At 30.7% G+C, this 21,259-nt stretch overlaps 2 long non-coding RNA genes across 4 annotated transcripts; both read right to left on the reverse strand.

Annotated features, from left to right (window-relative positions):
- Window positions 1-4,175: 4,175 nt before the first annotated feature.
- LOC143064995 (uncharacterized) lies at window positions 4,176-7,507 on the reverse strand. Of its 2 annotated transcripts, none has more exons than XR_012975372.1 (4): window positions 7,423-7,507; window positions 6,530-6,752; window positions 6,205-6,280; window positions 4,176-4,403 (listed from the first exon to the last, which is right to left on the reverse strand). It is a non-coding gene; the product is annotated as an uncharacterized LOC143064995 (long non-coding RNA). The 2 variants fall into 2 exon arrangements; XR_012975373.1 differs by lacking the exon at window positions 7,423-7,507 and adding an exon at window positions 7,244-7,267.
- A 7,574-nt stretch (window positions 7,508-15,081) lies between these two features.
- Window positions 15,082-19,641, reverse strand: LOC143064996 (uncharacterized). Of its 2 annotated transcripts, none has more exons than XR_012975374.1 (4): window positions 19,522-19,641; window positions 16,682-16,904; window positions 16,353-16,428; window positions 15,082-15,317 (listed from the first exon to the last, which is right to left on the reverse strand). It is a non-coding gene; the product is annotated as an uncharacterized LOC143064996 (long non-coding RNA). The 2 variants fall into 2 exon arrangements; XR_012975375.1 differs by lacking the exon at window positions 19,522-19,641 and adding an exon at window positions 17,179-17,201.
- Between the last annotated feature and the right edge of the window lie 1,618 nt (window positions 19,642-21,259).

The following is a 21,259-nucleotide window of genomic DNA, read 5'->3' on the forward strand; positions in this document are numbered from 1 at the left end:
TATTTGAAAATTCAAATGAAATATATCGAAAAGTAAACCATGAAAGTAACTATATTTGTCTGCATATTTCTTGATGTGTTTATAAACATTAACTTTGTATCAATATTTCACAGAAATTAATGTATTGTAAGTCGTTAGAGTTATACCCTACAATACATGTAACATGCTTGGACAGAGAAGACGGAAAATAGCATGCTTAACTTTAAAACGACCCTATAATAAAGATTTCACGAAACAATGATTTTCTGATAATAACAAAGTCATGAAAGTAGAAACACATACAAATTCAATGTATTAGAAAGGAAAAGAGAGCTATGAAGGTATTCACACAACGATAATACCGTAAAGCGGGTTATTTTCGCGGGGTGTACATTTTCGCTTATTTTCGCGGATTCCGCCAATTTAAAAGTATACATGCAAAGGTATTCATAAAAGTTTTGAATCCGCCAAAATAATAACCGCTAAAATATTTCGTATACCTTATTCAATGTAAATCGCGAAATTAAACACCCGCGAAAATAACCCGCTATACGGTATATAGTCTTAATGAAGCAATTTTTAACATCCTTTGAACTATTCAAAAGTAAAATAACAAAGATACCGAATTTAAAGCTATTATTTAAATTATCAAATTAAAAATTGACATATTCATCAGATGCCCTCAAGGTGTACATCGTCCATATAGTAGTTACTTTGAGAGAAGATTTTAATGTATATCTCGACATGAAGTAAATAAACAAAAATTAACATAATTAAATTTGAAACGAAAATTCTTTGAAGCATCTTTAATGTCAATGTTTAAGAATAAAAAAACCAAATAGCAAATTTTCATTAAATGCAACCTGTTCAAATCTGAAAATACTTCGTACTGGATTTGTTTTCATGTTCAGTTCGAGACCGGTTCGACTTCACAAATTGTATTTATTCTGATAAATCCTTACAAAACAATATAATACACTGTAAATGTGAAAGAGCAGATTTCGACCTTAATGATGATCGGTATTTGTTTTAAATCTAATCTTATATTGTAAGCACAATGAAAAGATTTTCTGTACATTATTCTCACATCATCACAATTGCGGATTGTTCTTTTATAATCAAAATTGTGTCTTACTCTCTAACTATTACAATTATGGCGCATGACCAATAACTAATCATCTTAAAAAAAGAAACAAATGACATATACTGTATAACTTAAGGGAAAACGGTAGTATTAAATTTTGCCAGCATTAGGTTGGCCTTTTGTGTACCCAAGGCAGGTGAAGGAGGTCAAATTAGGAGCGCTCTGATTGGATGTAAGGGTACACTATATTTTTTATTTATCTATGAATAACTGCAGTGTGTATATTTACAATATAAATTTTGAAACCTATTGAAATATTTTCTAGAAAAGACTTCCAAAATTTCATAAATTTGGTGCAAAATGACGGTGGGCATGGACAACATAAACAAGCTCCGTTGGAAGTTGGTCATGATACTATTTGGCTTTAATTTTTAAAACAGAATAATAAAGTACTAACACAACATATAACTGTTTTATCCAGGTTTTTATCTTAAAAAGTGGTAAATTTAGAAAATGTTAATATTGTCGCCTATGGCAGAATAAATAGTACCGTTTTCCCTATAGGTATCTGTGCCTATGATACAAACTTGCGTTATTCACACACAATGCTCTACTTATTTCACCTGGCACAAAGGTTAGTGTGAATTTTTTTAATATCATCATTAGGCGTCCGTTGTCCTTATTAAAACGCACGTATATAATTGTCTTATATTTTAAACTGTTAGAGTTAAACAAATATTGACCCGGAAAGAACTGTAAGGATTTACATTTTTTTGTATATATATCAAAACTGTTGGACAGCTTCCTTTGATAGGAGTGTTGTCTTAAAATGATGCATTTTAAGATAACCATAAAAAATTTAATTACACATAAAGTGAAAGAGTAAATAGCAAAACCACTTTATTTGGTCGTAATTGTCAGCCGAATCTTAAAGGAATAATTGCCCTTAGAAGACGATATTTAACCATTTTTGTGTTTTATTGGGAAAAGAGAGGCGAAAGATACAAGAGGAACAGCCAAACAAAAGAAGAATGGGAGAAACTATAAACAGCGAAAATGATCGTCATGCCATCGTCATATAAGTCAACGCTCCTTTAAGGATCATTGCCCTTGAAATGCGGATTGATTTTACACAATTTTCTGTTTTTAAGGAACTAATGTATATAGAGATAGACTGTAAAAGCATGTGATGGCCAAGAGCTAAATACAGGTCAAAAGGTTCAACCCGATAGCAGACTTCTTTTGGACTTGTCGCAGTATAGTACACCGTGCAAGACACTCATGGGTAGTCAATGTCTTTAATAACAACGCCGTGGTAATGTAAACAGAAAAATTTAACAGCACGACAACATCTTATCAGTAGTCAATATGACCGAAATTGACAGTTAACATTTGAAAGATGAATAGCTATTGAAAGATGAATGGTACCCACTTTTTTTTTCTCTTGCCAAAAATTATCAGAAATATTCTTATTGCGTGGTACCGAATTTTAGCCAAAATGACATTTTAGATATAAAGAATCCAAGACACTGTTATTCATAAGAAGCGAATATGCCGCCGCATTTGCTTCATTATATTTTGGTAAACGTACCTGTGTAATAAACCAGTTGAGGGTATATCAAAATAGAAAGTTTCCTTGGCTACTAAAGCCTGGCAAGTTTTAAAGATTTGATACAACGAAAGGATCTTAAATATCGAAGAAAGATCTGAAATACACGATCTTCTAAATTGAATTCATGAATTAACTGAAATAGTTTGACAACATAAAGCTAGCATGCACATGTCTAAAAAACGAAAATTGAACATATGGTGGCTGAAGAAAGTTGTTCATTCTGCATTATATAGACCCTTTATAATTACATTAGTTCGATCTTAAAAGCTCAGATATGTATGGGAAACTGAGTGCTGTAAACTGAGTTTACTGAAGTGGACAATTCAGTTGTTTCAATTGTAATAATGAGTAATATACAATTTTGTATAACAATCGATGAAACACGCATTCGTCAATTTTCAAGCGATATAGTTTTAGAGTGGGCAGGTTGTTCGTTCCTTAGCGTTTATTCACCAATGCTTGGCGTCACAAAATGAAATATTCGTACTAGATACTAAGTTGAAAAGACATATCAGTTCATTCAGTTGTAGATTACTGTTGTTTATTATGCAAACAAATGTCATTCCCACCTATTTGTATTCCGTTTAGTCCTCGAGAGTGGATGGGGCATGTCGATCGATCCTTTTGTGATTGGGATGAGCATCTGAGACATCCAGTAACCCGCCATGTTAGTATATTTGTAATATCAAAAACTAATATTCATCGGTGTTACGTTTTTCACGGAAAGGTCAATAGAGTTGAGAAATATCTAATATATTTTCGACAGGGGTTTATTCGAATCTGTTCAAAGAATCGACGTCTAATCCTTTCATATAATAGAACTTGAAATTTTACTACCAATTTTGCATCGCATTATCTTGACCTTATTCTATATCATTAACCTGAAAAATAGTGATGGATAAAGGCAGATGTGGTGTGAGTGCCAATGAGACAACTCTCCATCCAAATAACAATTTAAAAAAAGTAAACCATTATAGGTTAAAGTACGGCTTTCAACACGGAGCCTTGGCTCACACCGAACAACAAGCTATAAAGGGCCCCAAAATTACTAGTATAAAACCATTCAAACGCGAAAACCAACGGTCTAATCTATATAAACAAAACGAGAAACGAGAAACACGTATATATTACATAAACAAACGACAACTACTGTACATCAGATTCCTGACTTAGGACAGGTGCAAACATTTGCAGCGGGATTAAACGTTTTAATGGATCCAAACCTTCTCCCTTTTTCCGAAACAATAGCATAACATCACAACATAGAAAAACATACGATAAAATATCAATTGGCAGACTTAACTCAATCAAAAAACGTATGATGACCTATTTTAGGGGCTCGTCCCTACCACACATTACATGAGTAGTATTCCTGGATTTGTAAGGACAATAGAATTAATAGAAAATAAAAAATGACTCAGCTGTACTCTTAAATATCTTGCGCGAGTTCCATCTTGTATCACATATTCTAGTATACACACGATGTAATAAATACAAATATTTTATTTAAATATTTATTAAAATAAATTGTAAAAGATGTTAACATAAACTACTGTACATCGGTTAAGACACACTTATTATTTAGTATAATTATTCTTCTCCCGACTTGTGAAAACACAAAATTGGAACGATGAAACGTCATATTTTCTAGATATACAGGTCGAGAGGGAAACTGAAGTTATCCCCAAGTAGCATCTAGGCTTTAGCTGAATATGCATGGATCATTTTCTGAAATAAAAACATAAATGAAGTTTAAACAGAGTTTGAGTCATACGCATTGGGAAACGATGAAAAATTGTTATTATCATAACCCTAACTCAATTACCTATTAGAATCACACTTTCACTGGATATTTGTTTTCTATAACATCTTCTTATTACCCAATACAGAATAAAACGTTCTATTTCTTGCAATATGTTTGTAGACAAATATAAATGAGATTTTAGCACTTATAAGTGTATACCATTGTTATTTTGTAATAACTTTCTAACCTACTTTTGACAGTCAATATTTCATGATCAAAAACACCGATGAATACAATTTTTAGTTAAGATCATTCTCTTGGACTGCAAATGCGCCATATGGTCATTTTACCGTTGACCAGTTTAAGGTTAAGTGTTTCGGGTGCCATTTCAATACACAAGTGAATAAAAAAGCACAACTTGTCGATGTTTCACTGGGACAATTAATGAAGTTTCTTTAGTTTCATTCGTTTTTTGCGTGTCTTAAGGTAGATCATAAGTATACACTTTTTGAGACAGAATTTTCTTATAATGTGCCAAAATGAAGAGATTACTACGCTTTTTTCAAACATATAATTAAAAATATGGGCCACTATGCTATTTTTCAAGCTATGAGTCGTTCAAAATTGCCTAAATTCGGTTTGATTGTTCATGAAAAAACACAGTTTGTGCATAAAAAAAATTCAATGAGATAGAATTTTGATATAAATTGTATTGTGAGAAGATAGGTTTTTATTATATGTTTTAAGAAAATAAAAATAAAAAATGGTGTCACCGAACTCGTTTTCTTGCTACAAGTAAAAATAAAAAATGTCCCTATTAGTCCAGTATAAATTTTTTTACTAAAATAGTTATCTCCCCTTAAATGGCTCATTTTAAAAATAAATGATTCTAAAAAAAAAAACAAAATGATAATTGTTTGAATATTTTGAATAATACAATAGATCACCAAGTTTTCTTTATACAAATAAACAGTCTTACCATTAATTGCAAATCTGGCTCCAAATTTGCAAATTGGGGCAAATAACTAGACCGATTTTGTTCTGTGATTGTACAATCCAAGATGGCGGTATGCCATGAATCTACCTTAAAGTAACTATAATGATAATTACGACTGTGCTCCTTATTATCACAAAAATTCCGAAAAAAAGGCCTTTATATGACGCCAAAGATGTTTATAACGTTATTTCGATTTTACAATTAATGAAAAGGAGTTTGGTTCAGGTGCAAATGAGACACTGGTTTCCAAAAGTTATTCAAACAGCGAACTGTGAAAAGCATCATAGAATTTAAGTATGGAACAGACATTAAACCACTGCAATAGTGACACCTGGATTCGAACAGATTGGTGTTTATTAGAACATACATGTTCTGGAAGATTACATTTAATTCATTTTTTAAAGCAAACTTGTTTTACATTAATCTGTTCTATACACGGTTATATCTCGTATCTATTTGTTAAGACGTGAATAAACATGTACTCATATATAAAAAAAGAAGATGTGGTATGATTGTCAATGAGACAACAGTTACTGTCCACAAGAGACCAAAATGATACAGACATTAACAACTATAGGTCACCGTACGGTCTTCAACAATGAGCAAAGCCCATACCGAATAGTCAGCTATAAAAGGCCCCGATAAGACATGGTAAAACAATTCAAACGAGAAAACTAACGGCCTTATTTACATATAAAAAACCAAAACAAAAAAAAACAAAAAAACTCATATGTTGATTTTTAAAAGCCTTAATGGATGTTATACATTCCACATTCAATTATACTTACATAGTTTAACCTAAGCTGCTGGTCAATGAGTTTCCTGTGGCGTTTGTAATGTCCAAGAGAAGCAAAAATCCGAACACTGAAACAAGCATATTATGTCATATTTATTATTGTTTTATATTGCATCATGAATATTTAAAATTTTAGCTCTATTCTTATACTTATTAATTTATCAAATATTTTTGCAGTGTACAAAGATTTTTCATATATGATATGATTAATTTAAACTTTGAGTTGGAAAAGAGATAATAAAACTAAAGAGAATTTGTGGAATCTATAAATTTCAACGGTGCACGTTTGTGTTTACTAATAACTAAATTAGACTTACAGTAGTTAAGAAGTTTGGCTCCTTTGAGTTGAGCTGTGGCAGTGTTTCCATAGTTGTACAGTCCTCTCTGTTGTGTGTAGGCATTCAGTTGATTCTGGTAGTAAGCTGGGTATCCTGACTGGTATCCGGATTGGTATCCGTATTGCTGGGCCATGACGAAAGCAACAAGGCATGGGACCAGGACAAGGATGATGGATTTGTTCATTTTGATAGTATTTGGTGACTAGAATTAAGAAATATTTAAATTTTCATTTATATGACAATGTAATGTGTGTTATTCTTATAGTTATTCTTGCGAACGCTTAAATAATAACACGAATTATGCACTGACAGGCACTGTAACAAAATTGAAAGAAAAATAAATTTAAAAATAATAAATAAATAAACAATTAACTAACAAATAAATCTGTATGTTCTTATACATATATTTTTGTGCACCAATATCGCAATGTTTAATACTGATGTAATAAGTATTTATTGTAAAACATCGTGTTAGCCTGCAACATCCATAAAAATAAAGATTCCTTGAAAATAATATAAAATATATTGAGATATCTTACAAAGCGACAAAATGTTCTAAATGATGCTTCCGATAGACTTCATAAGTAAACGTGTTGAAATCATAGAAGAGGTAATCGTTGTGAATTTTATTTGAAGCATGAATGAAACATTTTGTTTGATACGGATGGCATATAATTCAGCTTTAAGACTCACCTGATATATCTGATTGAGAGTTATCATATACCTTTTTTCTTTTTATAAATTTCATGATAAAAATATTATGAATGGCAAGTTCAAATTGGTTAAATGGTTCTTCACCATGTTGATATTTGTGTAAGTTAAACAACAAAGTAAATCGTTGTTTTTAAATAAATTAAACATCTAAGACTCACCTGAGATATCTAATTGAGAGTTATCTGTATGAAATAATTCTGAAGGTCTTTATATACTACCAAGGTTTACATTTTACAAGTTTACATCATATACATAGGAAACACTTACATGTATTATATAGATTGATAGTATATGTAAGTCCATGTAATACATGTACATGTAGTTGTGCACTAGACAAGGAACTTATTTTGTATATACATAGACTTATTATCAACACTTTCAGATTTAGTAAGTTTTAGATTGATTTAAAAATAATGATCTTAATAGGTGTGGGATGCAATATGTAGATAAAACATTTATACTGCTTCATCAGATCTAAGTAATTCCAGTTTGAATGTCAAGCATTTACACAAAATAAACACATACACAATTTGGAGGTTCTCGAAAAAATAATTGTGAACTGTATTTAGTGAGACGGCTACTTACAGCATATTCGCTATTTATAAATTAAAACATTTACAACAAAGTCATGAAGAATTCTTGTCTTGGCGGGCGTTTTCTACCTGTGACAGGAAAGTTTTGCGGATAATTACAGAAAATAAATAGAATGTTTTATGCAAATATTTTGCATTAAATTTTGAAATGGGTTTTGATTTGGCATATTAAAGTATTCACGGGACTGATACATGTTCTACGATATCAGTACACTTGTCAGGTTGCAAGACAAGAACTATCATAGCATGTTATTTTGTTATGCCTCACTTATGAACATTATGTTTTTCGGTCTATGCGTTTGTTCATCCGTTTGTCCGTATGTTTTCTGCCAGTCCGTCCGTCCGTTCGTTCTTTCGTTCGTTCGTCCGTTCGTTTTTTCGTTCGTTCGTCCGTTTCGCTTTAGATTGAAGTTTTTGGTCAAGGTAGTTTTTGATGAAGTTAAAGTCCAATTGATTTGAAAACTTGACACATGTTCCATATGATATTGACTCTATAATTTTAAAGCCAAAGTAGAGGTAAGACCGGTCCATTGATCAAAGGGATTGATAGAAGAAGTGGGGCACCCTTGTACTATGGACACATTCTTATTTATTTTTTTATTTTATTGGTTATTTTTTTCGCTTTCATAATTATTTTGGTCTCTAAAATATTTACGGCAAAGGTCTCAACTTGTTTTCTAGTTGATGGCTATAGCGAAGAGCAATGTATATAGACCACTGTATAACTAAGTAGATGTGTCAATTTGCTCTACAGTTTCTGTTTCATAGTTCTCTTGTATATTTAGACTTTAGATTTGATGACTTTTGGTAGAATTGAGATAGAAAAAGACTAAGAAAGTCTTTGGATTTTGTAAAAACAACAGTTTTGACAAAGCAAAGTAGGAATTCAGTTCCAGCAAGTGCATTTTTTAATGATAACTTTTGTGTTTCAAATATAACACAAAAAGTTTTTTTTATGGGAAGCATATTCCTAACAGGAAATATTTCTTTTTTGTGACACAAATTTACTGACACCGGACATTCAAAATTGTCCCTTTACACATTTTCATTGCAGTTTTTAGAATTCTATCATGCAGTACTACTTATGTATGTTTCACTTTTCACCTCTTTTGCAATATGTAACAACTTTGCACTTTAATATAATTGGATCTTCAAATGAAATTTTCTCAGTCAGATTATGGTTCTATAGAAACCTACAAAAATAAAACTACATATTAAATCACAAGACAAGTACCTCAAAATTGTAGTTCAAACCTAGTACTGTAAAATAATGGTACTGACTTAGTTTAGGTTTAAGTATTAAAATATTACAATATGCAATTTCACTAAATTTTATCACATTTTACCTTCATTTTTTAAGCCTTACAGGAAAGCCTTTGTCCTAATCGATACTTAGCTTAAAACAGTATGATAATATTACTCTATTTTTTTTTTAATTTTGTGATTATTTCGGAAAAGAAGCGAATATGAAATTTTGTATTTTCATATTGTATTAATATGTGAAAATCCAAATGAAATATATCGGAAAAAAAACCACCATGAAAGTTACTATATTTCTTGATGGTTTTTTTAGTTTTTTAATAAACATTGACTTTGTATCAATATTTCAAGGACAAATAAATGTATTGTAAGCCACTAAAGTTATACCCTACCATACATGTAACATGTTTGGACAGAGAAGACGGAAAATAGCATGCATAACTTTAAAACGAACCTATTATAAAGTTTTCACGAAACAATGATTTTATGATACATTTGTAATAACAAAGTCATGAGAGAAGTAACTCATACAAATTCAATGTATGAGTAATGAAAAGAGAGCTATGAAGGTATTCACACAACGATGATATATAGTCTTAATGAAGCAATTTTTAACATCCTTTGAACTATTGAAAAATAAAATAACAAAAATACCGAATTTATAGTTATTATATGAATTAAAAAACTAAAAATTGACACAGTCAACAGATGCCATCAAGGTGTACATCGTCCATATATTGGTTACTTTGAGAAGATTTGAATGTATATGTCGACATGAAGTAAATAAAAACAAAAATTAGCAGAATTACATTTGAAACGAAAATTCTTTGAAGCATCTTGAATGTCAATGTGCAAGAATAAAATATCAAATTACAAATTTTCATTAAATGTAACCTGTTCAAATCTGTAAAGACTTCGTTTTTTATTTGTTTTCATGTTCAGTTTGAGACCGGTAAGACTTCACAAATCATATTTATTTTAAAAAATCATCACTAAACAAATAAAATTCTTGAGAAACATATTAAGGATTCAGAAATAAAGAAAGTTGCTTTTACTGATATTTATCCCTGTATGTATGTCGCCTCTTGAAAAAAAAAAACAAATGCAAAGACTGAGAGCAGATTTCGACCTTAACATAATTATCGATTGATTTGATATACAATCTTATATTGTAAGCACAATGAAAACATGTTCTGTAAATTATCGAATTTGCGTTTTATTCTCACATCATCAAAATTGTGTCTTATTCTCTAATTTTTTAAATTATAGCTCATGACTTAGAACTTATCCTAAAAAAATGAACAAATGGCATATACTGTATAACTTAAAATACCCATGCCTATGATACACTATTTTCACCCAATAATCTACTTATTTCACCTGGCCCAAAGGTCTAGTGAGAGCTTTTTAAGGGCATCACTAGGCGTCCGCTGTCTCTAAATATTCCGTAAACTTTCATCATAAATCACTTGACCGGATAGAAACCAAACTTGGCCACAAACATCCTTATTGCTTCGCATCACGGTGTGGAGCTATTAGTTTCAGTCGAAATACATGCCATCTTGAATATTTTTTTTTATCACGTATAGATTGTGATTGGCTGCATTATAATGAGGCTGAGATACAGCAACAGCTATTGGCTTAAATGAGAGAAAGAATTACAGACTTTTCTCGTCCAGGATAAGACATCAAATGCCGGAAAATTAACTATGTGTATTTCAGTTCCGATCAACTGTCATTAATTCATGTTCGTTTTATTATGCATACATTTCACAGATAAATTCAATATTGAAATATCAATTATTAATACGTGTTTATTACTCTTCAATTTGCACGATTTGCTTTGCTAAACAATGTTCCTATACAATGTTTACAAAAATGCATTATCTGTATTTTATAACTTCTGACAATATAGGCACACCTCCAGAAAGGCACACCTCAAGAGTCGTGTCTAATTTTATAATTGTTTTAATTTTCAACAAGAAATTTAATTTTTTTAAAAGCATGGGTGTATAACGCACACTCTTAAAGTACATCCATTTTATATCAATCAATATCTAGAAATACCACATTTCCAATACTAATTTAACAACCACATGCACACATATAACCTTAAATTAGTGTAAAGCGAAGCAGTCCATAGATTTTTAGAAAGCTAAAACTTGTGGTATTTAGTTTCTTTAATATGTTTGGTGATCCTACCTGCCAACCGATATGGCCGCAAAGGTTAATCATAGTAATTTTACTTAAAACGCAAATATTGTTGTTTATTATATTGTTACAAAAAATGTAACTTTTGAGGATAAGAAAATCCGATCCGAAATGAACTGTGAAAATTTACATTTTTTATAAGAAAACTGTAAGACAGCTTCCTTTAGGAGTTATTGTCGTAAAATGGTTCATTTTGAGATAACCATTAAAATCTTTAATTACACATAAAGTGAAACTGTAAATAGCAAAATGATAAGCAGGATCAGACCTATAATTCACTTAATTTTGTCGTTTTTGTCAGTCGTATCTTGAATGAGTAATTGCCCTTAAATGATGTTTTATCCATTTCGGTATTTTATTTGGAAACTAGAGTTGACAGGGAAAAACTATAAAGAGGGCTCTATAAACAGCCTAAACAAGTGTCACGACAAATCTACATATTAGTCAACGCTCCTTTTTAAGAAGTTGTTGCCCTTGAAATATGCATTTTACTCATGTTTGTGTATTTAAGGAACTAAACTATATATATGTTGTGTACAAGTTATCATTTTGTACAAATTATAATTCGTACAAAAATATTGTACAAATTATAATTTGTATTTTGACTTTGTACAAACTATAATTTGTACAAAACGTGCCTGTACAAATTACATATTGTACAAAATTTGACCAAAATTCACTTATAACTTGTACAACAGTTTTAAATATGAATTTTGGTGAAAAATGCATTGATTCACACAATAGAATTGTAATTAACTGACCACACACTAAATCTTATTAACAAAATACACCGTTTTTACACAATAACAGAAGGCAGAGTGAGAGAAAAAAAAAGGTAAACAAATAGGATTTTTTTCAAATTTTTTATACATTAACTACTTTTTCTTAAAAAAATATCATTCAGTAGTACTGCTTGATTAGTTCTTATCGTTATTTTAAGGATTTTTGTTTTATTCAGAAGCTTTGCAAAAACGATTATAGTGAAAGATCGTGTACATAATTTTGATGATCGTGAAAAGGATCCCAAAAGATTTGTTGCCACTTATTCTTTATTTTAAAAAGTCCATGAAAACAATCAAATCTTTCTTTAAACAAGTGATAATTTATATTTGTAATTGGTACATCAAAAGATTGGATTTACATGACTTATTCCGCTTCACTTTTTTTTGTGAAAAGATTGATGGTTCAATGCCATTGCGTCTGATGATTTTATTATACTACACCAACTAGTTTTCTTATAAAATAAAAGTCTGTCTGTCTGTTCTGCATACGTTTTATGTTGTTTTTAAAATTTAGATTGTCTCAACTGATTTCCGTTAATATAAGTTTTATGCACAGTCATAGATATTTATAAAACAAAGATCCTTGTTGAAAAAAAAAACATTGATAAAAAACCGGCAGAAAAACAACTGACATATTCCTGACTTTAGCATAGTCATATTCCTAACCAAATGGGGTGTTTAATCTCGCTTTCTTTCTGGGATATTTATTTGTCTAAAAGTCTAACTGAAGCAGTGAAATACACATGTTTATTCACAGCAACGGTTCCTGAGCTTCAACGTTCGCTATGTGAAGTAGTTAAAATGCCTGTAAAACATGTCGTCATTGATTTTAGAGTCAAAAGATGGTTTGCAATACCTGATTCCATAAATCACTAGATCACCTGTTCAACGAATGATAAAGACCTACTTTTGAATTTCGTAACTTAGGTGTACTGTGTGGTCATTTAATAGCAATTCAATGATGTGTATAAATGCTTTTTTCACCAAAATCCATATGATAAATTATTGTACAAGTTATAAGTGATTTTTTGTCCATTTTTGTACATATTGTAATTTGTACAAGCACTTTTTGTACAAATTACAATTTGTACAAAGTCAAACTACAAATTATAATTTGTACAATATTTTTGTACAAATTATAATTTGTACAATATTTTTGTACAAATTATAATTTGTACAAAATGATAACTTGTACACAATATACAGATAGATTATAAAAAGCCTATGATGGTCTGAGCTACATACAGGTCAAATAATTCAACTCTTTTTGAGACTTATCGTCCTTTAAAGACAATGTATTTCCATAGTTTTTTTTATAGAAACAATTATCTTTAATAGACCGTGGAAGACACTCATGGGTCAAGTTGTTTAATACCTCCGTAGTAGTGTTGTTTACAGAAAAAATAATCAGCACGACAATATCTACTCAGAGATCAATAGTTATCAAAGGTACCAGAATTATAATTCAATACGCCAGACGCGCGTTTCGTCTACATAAGACTCATCAGTGACGCTCAGATCAAAATAGTTTTAAAGCCAAACAAGTACAAAGTTGAAGAGCATTGAGGACCCAAAATTCCAAAAAGTTGTGCCAAATACGGCTAAGGTAATCTATTCCTGGGATAAGAAAATCAATATGACCGAAATTGGCAGTCGACACTTGAAAGTAGTTATAGCTACTTATGTATTGAATGATGAATGTTTTATCCATTTTTTCTCTTGCTAAAAACTATCAGAAACATTCTTATTATGCACACTGATTTTGGCCAAAGTGAACTATACAGAATCCTTGGATAATCTTTATTTATAAGTAGCGAATATACCTTCGCATTTGATTCATTATACTTAGGTTAACGTACCTGTGTAATAAACCAGTTGAGAGTAGATAAAAATTGAAAGTTTCCACTATTACCTACTGAAGCCTGGCAAGTTTAAAATTTAATACAACGAGAGGATTTTAAACATTGACGAAAGATCGCAAATACACAATATCTTCTAAATTGAAGTCATTAATTAACTGAAATAATTTGACAACACAAAGCAAACATGTACATGTCTCCTTCATAATTTCACCAGTTCGACCTTAAAAGCTGGGATATGTAGGGGGAACTGAGTGCTGAAAAACGAGTTTACTGTAGTGGTCAATTCAGTCAATTCTATTATTGTATGAGTAATATGCAATCATGTATAAAAATAGATCAAACACTCGTTCTTCAATTTTCAAGCGATATAGTTTTAGAGTGGGCAGGTTGTTCGTTCATTAGTGTTTATTCACCAATGCTTGGCGTCACAAAATGAATTATCCGTACTAGATACTTAGTTGAAAAGACACGTCAGTTGTGGTTTACTGATGTTTATTCTGCAAACTATTCTCATCCACACCCATTTGTATCCCGTACAATCCTCAGGAGTGGATGGGGCATGTCGATCCTTTTGTGGTTGGGATGAGCAACTGAGACATCCAGTAACCCGCCATGTTAGTGTATTTGTAATATCAAAAACAAATATTCATCGGTGTTACGTTATTTCACGGAAAAGGAAATAGAGTTGAGAATTATCTAATACATTGTCTACAGGAGTTTTAATCGAATATGTTAAAAGAATCAACGTCTGATCACTTGCATACTAGAAATTACAATTATACCACCAATTTTGCATCTATTTCATCACAATATCTCGACCTTATCATATATCATTAACCTGAAAACCTAGTGATGACCTTTTTCAGGGGCTCGTCCCTACCACACATTACATAGAATTTCTGGATTTGTATGGACAACGGATAATTATCAAATTCGTATGATTTGCGATAACTTATGTGATGATTAATGTTGAAAATTGCATTTGAATCATCAGGATAAACTATATACAGGTGAATTAATTCAACATAGAATTGATAGAAAATGAAAAAAATCTGTACTCTTAAATATCTTGAGCGAGTCTTTCTAGTATCCCATATATACACACGAAGTAATTATTACAATTTTTTTATTTAAGTATTTATTAAAATAAATTGTACAAGATTTTAACATAAACTACTGCACATCGGTTTAGACACACTTATCATTCAGTATTATTATTATTCTCCACACTTGACAAAATTGGAACGATGAAACGTCATATTTTCTAGATATACAGGTCGGACAGGAAGCTGAAGTTATCTTCGAGTAGCATCTAAGCTTTAGCTGAATATGTATGAATCATCTTCTGAAATAAAAAAACATTAATGAAGTTTAACCAATGTTTCAGTCATACTAGTACGTATCCGAAAACGATGAAAGATTGGTATTATGTTTAATTTATTATTATTATTAGTATTACCCTAACTTGATCACCTATTAGAATCACACTTTCACTGGATATTTGTTATCTATAATAACATTTAATTTTTCTTATTTTTTTTCAGTAAAGAATAAAAAGTTATATTTCTTGCAATTTGTTTGTAGACAAATATAAATGAGATTTTAGCACTTATGAGTGTAAAATTGTGATTTGGTTACAATCAATTTTTCATGATTAAAACACTAATGAACAACAATATAGAGATACAATTTCAAGCTAATATCATTTTCTTTGACTGCTAGTGCGACATATATCATTTTGCCGTTGACCAGTTTAAGGTTAAGTGTTTCGGGTGCCATTGCAAACACATATAAATGAAAAAGCACAACGTGACGATATTTCATTGGGACAATTAATGAAGTTTCCGTAGTTTCTTTCTTTTTTTTATATGTTTTAAAGTAACTATATTGATAATCACGCTGCTGAATGCGCTCCTTATAATCACAAGAATTACGAAAAAGCTTTATGTGACGCCAAAGATGTTTATAACGTAAAAGGTGACCGATTTGTTTATAAAAATAAAACCTCAAAGATTTATAACGTAAAAAGTGGAAACCAAAGACTTCCTCTATTTAATCGTAATTTCGATTTTACAATTAATGAACATGAGATTGGTGTAGGTTCAAATAGGACACTGGTTTCGAAAAGGTATTCAAACAGCGACTTGTGAAAAGCATCATAGAATTTAAGTACAGAACAGATTGCTGTTTTCTGGAACATACATGTACTGGTATATTACATTAGTTCATATTTTTTAAGCATCTTGTTTTTCATTAATATGTTCTATACATGGTTAATCTCGTTACTATTAGTTAAGTCATGAATAAACATGTACCTGTAGGTTGATTTAAAAAATAAAAGAATTTGGATGTTAGACAATTCACATTCAATTATACTTACATAGTTTAACCCAAACTGCTGGTCAATGAGTTTCCTGTGGCGTTTGTAATGTCCAAAAGAAGCAAGAATCCGAACACTGAAACAAGCATATCATGTCAAATGATTATTGTTTTATATTGTATCATGACAAAAAAATATTTGAAATATTAGCTCTATTCTTATACTTATTAATTTATAAAATGTTTTTGCAGTGTTTAAATATTTTTTATATATGATGTACTAGATTTAAACTTTGAGTTGGAAAATAGATAATGAAAATAAAGAGAATTTGTGGGATTTATAACTGAAATAGGTACGTTTGTGTTTACTTATAACTAAATTAGACTTACAGTAGTTAAGAAGTTTGGCTCCTTTGAGTTGAGCTGTGGCAGCGTTTCCATAGTTGTACAGTCCTCTCTGTTGTGTGTAGGCATTAAGTTGATTCTGGTAGTAAGCTGGGTATCCTGACTGGTATCCGGATTGGTATCCGTATTGCTGGGCCATGACGAAAGCAACAAGGCATGGGACCAGGACAAGGATGATGGATTTGTTCATTTTGATGGTTTTTGGTGACTAGAATTAAGAAATATTTTGATATTCACTTAATATGACAATGTAATTTGTGTTAAGAAAGATAATCTTGTGAAGAAAGTTTTACTTGCACGCTTAAATAATAACAAAATGTAACAAAATTGATAGAAAAATAATAATTAAAAAATTTAAAACAACCAACAACCAAATAAATAAAGTATTTTAAGGAATCTTTATTGTTTTAGGATTATGTTTGCCTAACACAATGACTTAAAATAAAGATTTATTGAAGATAAGATACAATATATTGAGATACCTTACAAATCTTCCAAAAAAAAAGCTGTAAAATATGCTTCATATAGACATTACAGCCCGTAACAGAGTAATGATCGAATTCGTGTTTCTTTACCGTCAGAATAAGTTACGTTATCGACAAACTTATTTCAGAAGTGACATAATTTAATTTTCTTCATCGACAAAATATTTCATGTCCAACGTGTAAGTTTTCATTGTTTAAGTCGAAGTTTTTTTAACACAGTAAAACATTTTTTATAATCAACCTCTGTCATTGGCATTTTCATTTTAATGGTAAAGGATTGCTCAATGTAGATATTATATACTGCTTGCACTGTGAATATTAATGGGATTCAACACTGTAATAGTTTTTCTTTCGTCTGATACAGAATACCCCATATCTTTTCTTTTTCATACCTATCTGTTTATTATGTCCCCTGGATTATGTCAATCATACATTGTTGCAATACCGACATGCTTGTACTTTGTCACAGAAAAAACTGAAATAAATTTCCTTCACATCGAAGTAAAAAATACAAATGTACCCTTTAACATTTGAAATGTTGAAGACATAATTGCTCTATATCTTAAGTTATTGACGAATATTTGAAATTTAAACCCCTATAAGATGCGATGTACGGCATTACATTTTATCATTGGTAATGATCCATATCCGACAGAGAAGAAATATTCATAATTATCAGAAAGTTTTCATAAATATTGTTAGATACCACTAATCGTTCCAACAATCAAGACAACAGAGACAAACAGGGGAAAAAATATTAAAATGAAAAGATATGACTTAAGTGTTAGCATGTTCAGGGAGACGGCACTCAATTTACAAAAAAAATAATTGATGTTTTAAGGAACTGTAGAGGTCTCCACAGGTTTTCAACAAGGGTAGAATTCAAAACCTTGAATATGAAAGCCTCGAAATCCATGATACTTTTTCTGTGCGGTAGTTATATCTACAAAATCCAATCATGTACACGACATATAATATTCATACATTATATAAAAAAGAAGATGTGGTATTATTGCCAATGAGACAACTATCCACAAAAGACCAAAATGACACAGACATTAACAACTATAGGTCACCGTACGGCCTTCAACAATGAGCAAAGCCCATACCGCATAGTCAGCTATAAAAGGCCCCGATAAGACAATGTAAAACAATTCAAACGAGAAAACTAACGGCCTTATTAATGTAAAAAAAGAACGAAAAACAAATATGTAACACATAAACAAACGACAACCACTGAATTACAGGCTCCTGACTTGGGACAGGCACATACATAAATAATGTGGTGGGGTTAAACATGTTAGCGGGATCCCAACCCTCCCCCTAACCTGGGACAGTGGTATAACAGTACAACATAAGAACGAACTATAAAAATCAATTGAAAATGGCTCAACTCATCAGATGGACAAATATACAAGTGGACGTGGGCCGGTATGTATATTTATATATTGGGGATTTATTTTTGTTTCCAAACAGAATTCTAAGGTTATGTATAAGTGCCTCCGTTCACTGCACAATTGTAAATTGTCTTCCTAAAGACCAGGAAAAATAAATGGCACAAGTTCACGTAGTCATAAAAGAAGTCGTATAATTTACGATAAATCGAACAAAAAATCAGAAATACGGAATATTATATGTTAATGGTTAGGAAATCCGTTTCCCCTACATGTTTTAAAAGTCAAAGAAAAATGTTTTCCCTGATACAAGCGTTTTAAGAACCAGCTTTGTGTAACCTATAGACAAATTCGACTGGATATAAGGAAGTTTTAATATGTTTACTCTGATTTGAAATGATTTTTAGTCCGAAAAATAAAGGACTTCATTCCTATCAAACACCTTTTTAATTGTTTACCAGTATATTTCTTTTAGTTTTGGGTAAAATTGTAAAGGAAATAATAGTATCAAGACGTCCTTCCTTAAATCTTTTTTTTTCTGTTCTGACTTTGAAGAAATGACTACTTTTTGCCCAATCGAAATGGTGCATGGACATATTTTGTTTCATATTATTAGAATTATTTTCAATATTATCGGTATTAAACTTGATTATCGAGACATGAAAGTTTGTCAGCATTGTCAATCTTTTTAACGTTAAAGTACCAATAGTACGGTCACTACTCAATTAAGTTTGTCGATAACGTAGCTAATTTTGACGGTAAAGAAACATCAATTCGATCACTTCTCTGTTACGGGCTGTATCAAACAGTCAGCAGTTTTAAACAATAGAAAAAAGACAAGTTAAAATTTAGAGATTTTTTTTTATCTTAATGCCGATAATTCAATTTAATCATGGAAAATATTCTGTTTGATAAGGATGGCGCAATATTTAGTTATAAGACTCACCTGAGATATCTAATTGAGAGTGATCTGTACGAAATAATTCTGAAGGTCTTTATATATACAACCAAGGTTTACATTTTGCAAGTTTACATCATATACATAGGAAGCACACACATGTATTATATAGATCGACAGTATATGTAAGTCCATGTAATATATAGTTGTTACACAGACACGGAACTGGTTCTTTAAACATTTCTATATATTATTAACTGTTATAGATTTAACGTGTTTTTTTATTTTATTCATTTGAAATGTAAAAATGAATGATCTTGATGAATGTGGCATTTAATTTGTTAGTCTAACATAACATTTATACAACATCTTCAGATCTAAGAAGTTCAAAAGTTTGGGTTTTCCTGCACTTAGGACAACATTAACACAAAATTAGTATTATTCAAATACAACAAATCGAATCCTTCCAGTACATAAAAAATTTAAAGATATTTGAATAAAGGGAAATTATTATTTGATGAAACTACTACAGGTTGCAATTCCCTTCGTATATCCTGACAATCTCAATCTCAGAGTTTTAGCTCATTTAAAAAGTTGTGCATTATAAGTAAATTGTTAAATTTAATGAACAATGTACGGGGAATGGTTGTGAGCTCGTTAACATGCGTGATCCCGTCAGTCTTTGTATGTCCCTGTCTCAAACCTGTCATTCAGTTGTTGGTATTGCCTGTAATGCTATTTTTCGTGAATCGATTCTTGTTCTTGATTTTCCTTGTTTAAATTATTTTACATTTTGAAATGTCAAAGCCTTCTAAGGTTGGTCATTTGTTCTATTAACAGTGCTTTGTATTTTAATTTTAATAAAATGGCATGGTTCTAGTCAAGTTTGTGTACCTAGGTTTTTTAATCGGAAAGATACAGTGAATGACAATGGCATGGATAATGTATAATTATAAAATATACCCACTTTGTATAAAATTTACCCACTCTATTTAAGAAAGTACACACTCTGTATAAAATGGCTTAAAAAATACAAATTTTCTTTACAGACTTAAAATGCAACCTGTTTAATGATCAAAATGTGTGGAAAATAATGTCAGTGCTTATACAGTAATGAAACATAATGGGATATAAAACTAGTTGCTCATCTTAACTCATCTTATTTTTGAAGAACTAGAACGGTATTCGAATTGCATCATTTATTAAAGTGTTTTTTTTTTGTATTTCGTCGGTATCTTGTTAGTCTTTTTCATTTTTATATCTATCATCAATTGTAATACATTTGTTTATTGTCGAAAAAATTTAAAAAGTCATAAAAGATATAACAAATCAGAATAAAACAGTCTGATTTATGAAGACCTTCAAAATTTACTTAGCTATATTTAGTGGTAAAATAATTACAGTAATACAATACAATTATTTGGAAATGGGGAATGAGTAAAAGAGACAACATCCCAACAAAAGAGCATAACACAACATAAGGCAACCAATGGATCTTTAATACTGCGATAAAATACCGCACCCGGAGGATGTCTTCAGTTGGCCCCTAAACCATAATGTGTATTGGTTATGTGAAAATGGACGTCATGCTAAACTCCAAAACATATTTAAATGAACAATAATTTAAAATTATGTATTGGTTATGTGAAAATGGACGTCATGCTAAACTCCAAAACATATTTAAATGAACAATAATTTAAAATCATATAAGACTAGGAAAGACCAGAAGCTCCTGACAGGCGCATACATGTAACGGGGGTTAAACATGTTTTGAGAGATATCAAAC

The sequence above is a fragment of the Mytilus galloprovincialis genome, chromosome 2, assembly GCF_965363235.1.
Source record: "Mytilus galloprovincialis chromosome 2, xbMytGall1.hap1.1, whole genome shotgun sequence".
Lineage (NCBI taxonomy): Eukaryota > Metazoa > Mollusca > Bivalvia > Mytilida > Mytilidae > Mytilus > Mytilus galloprovincialis.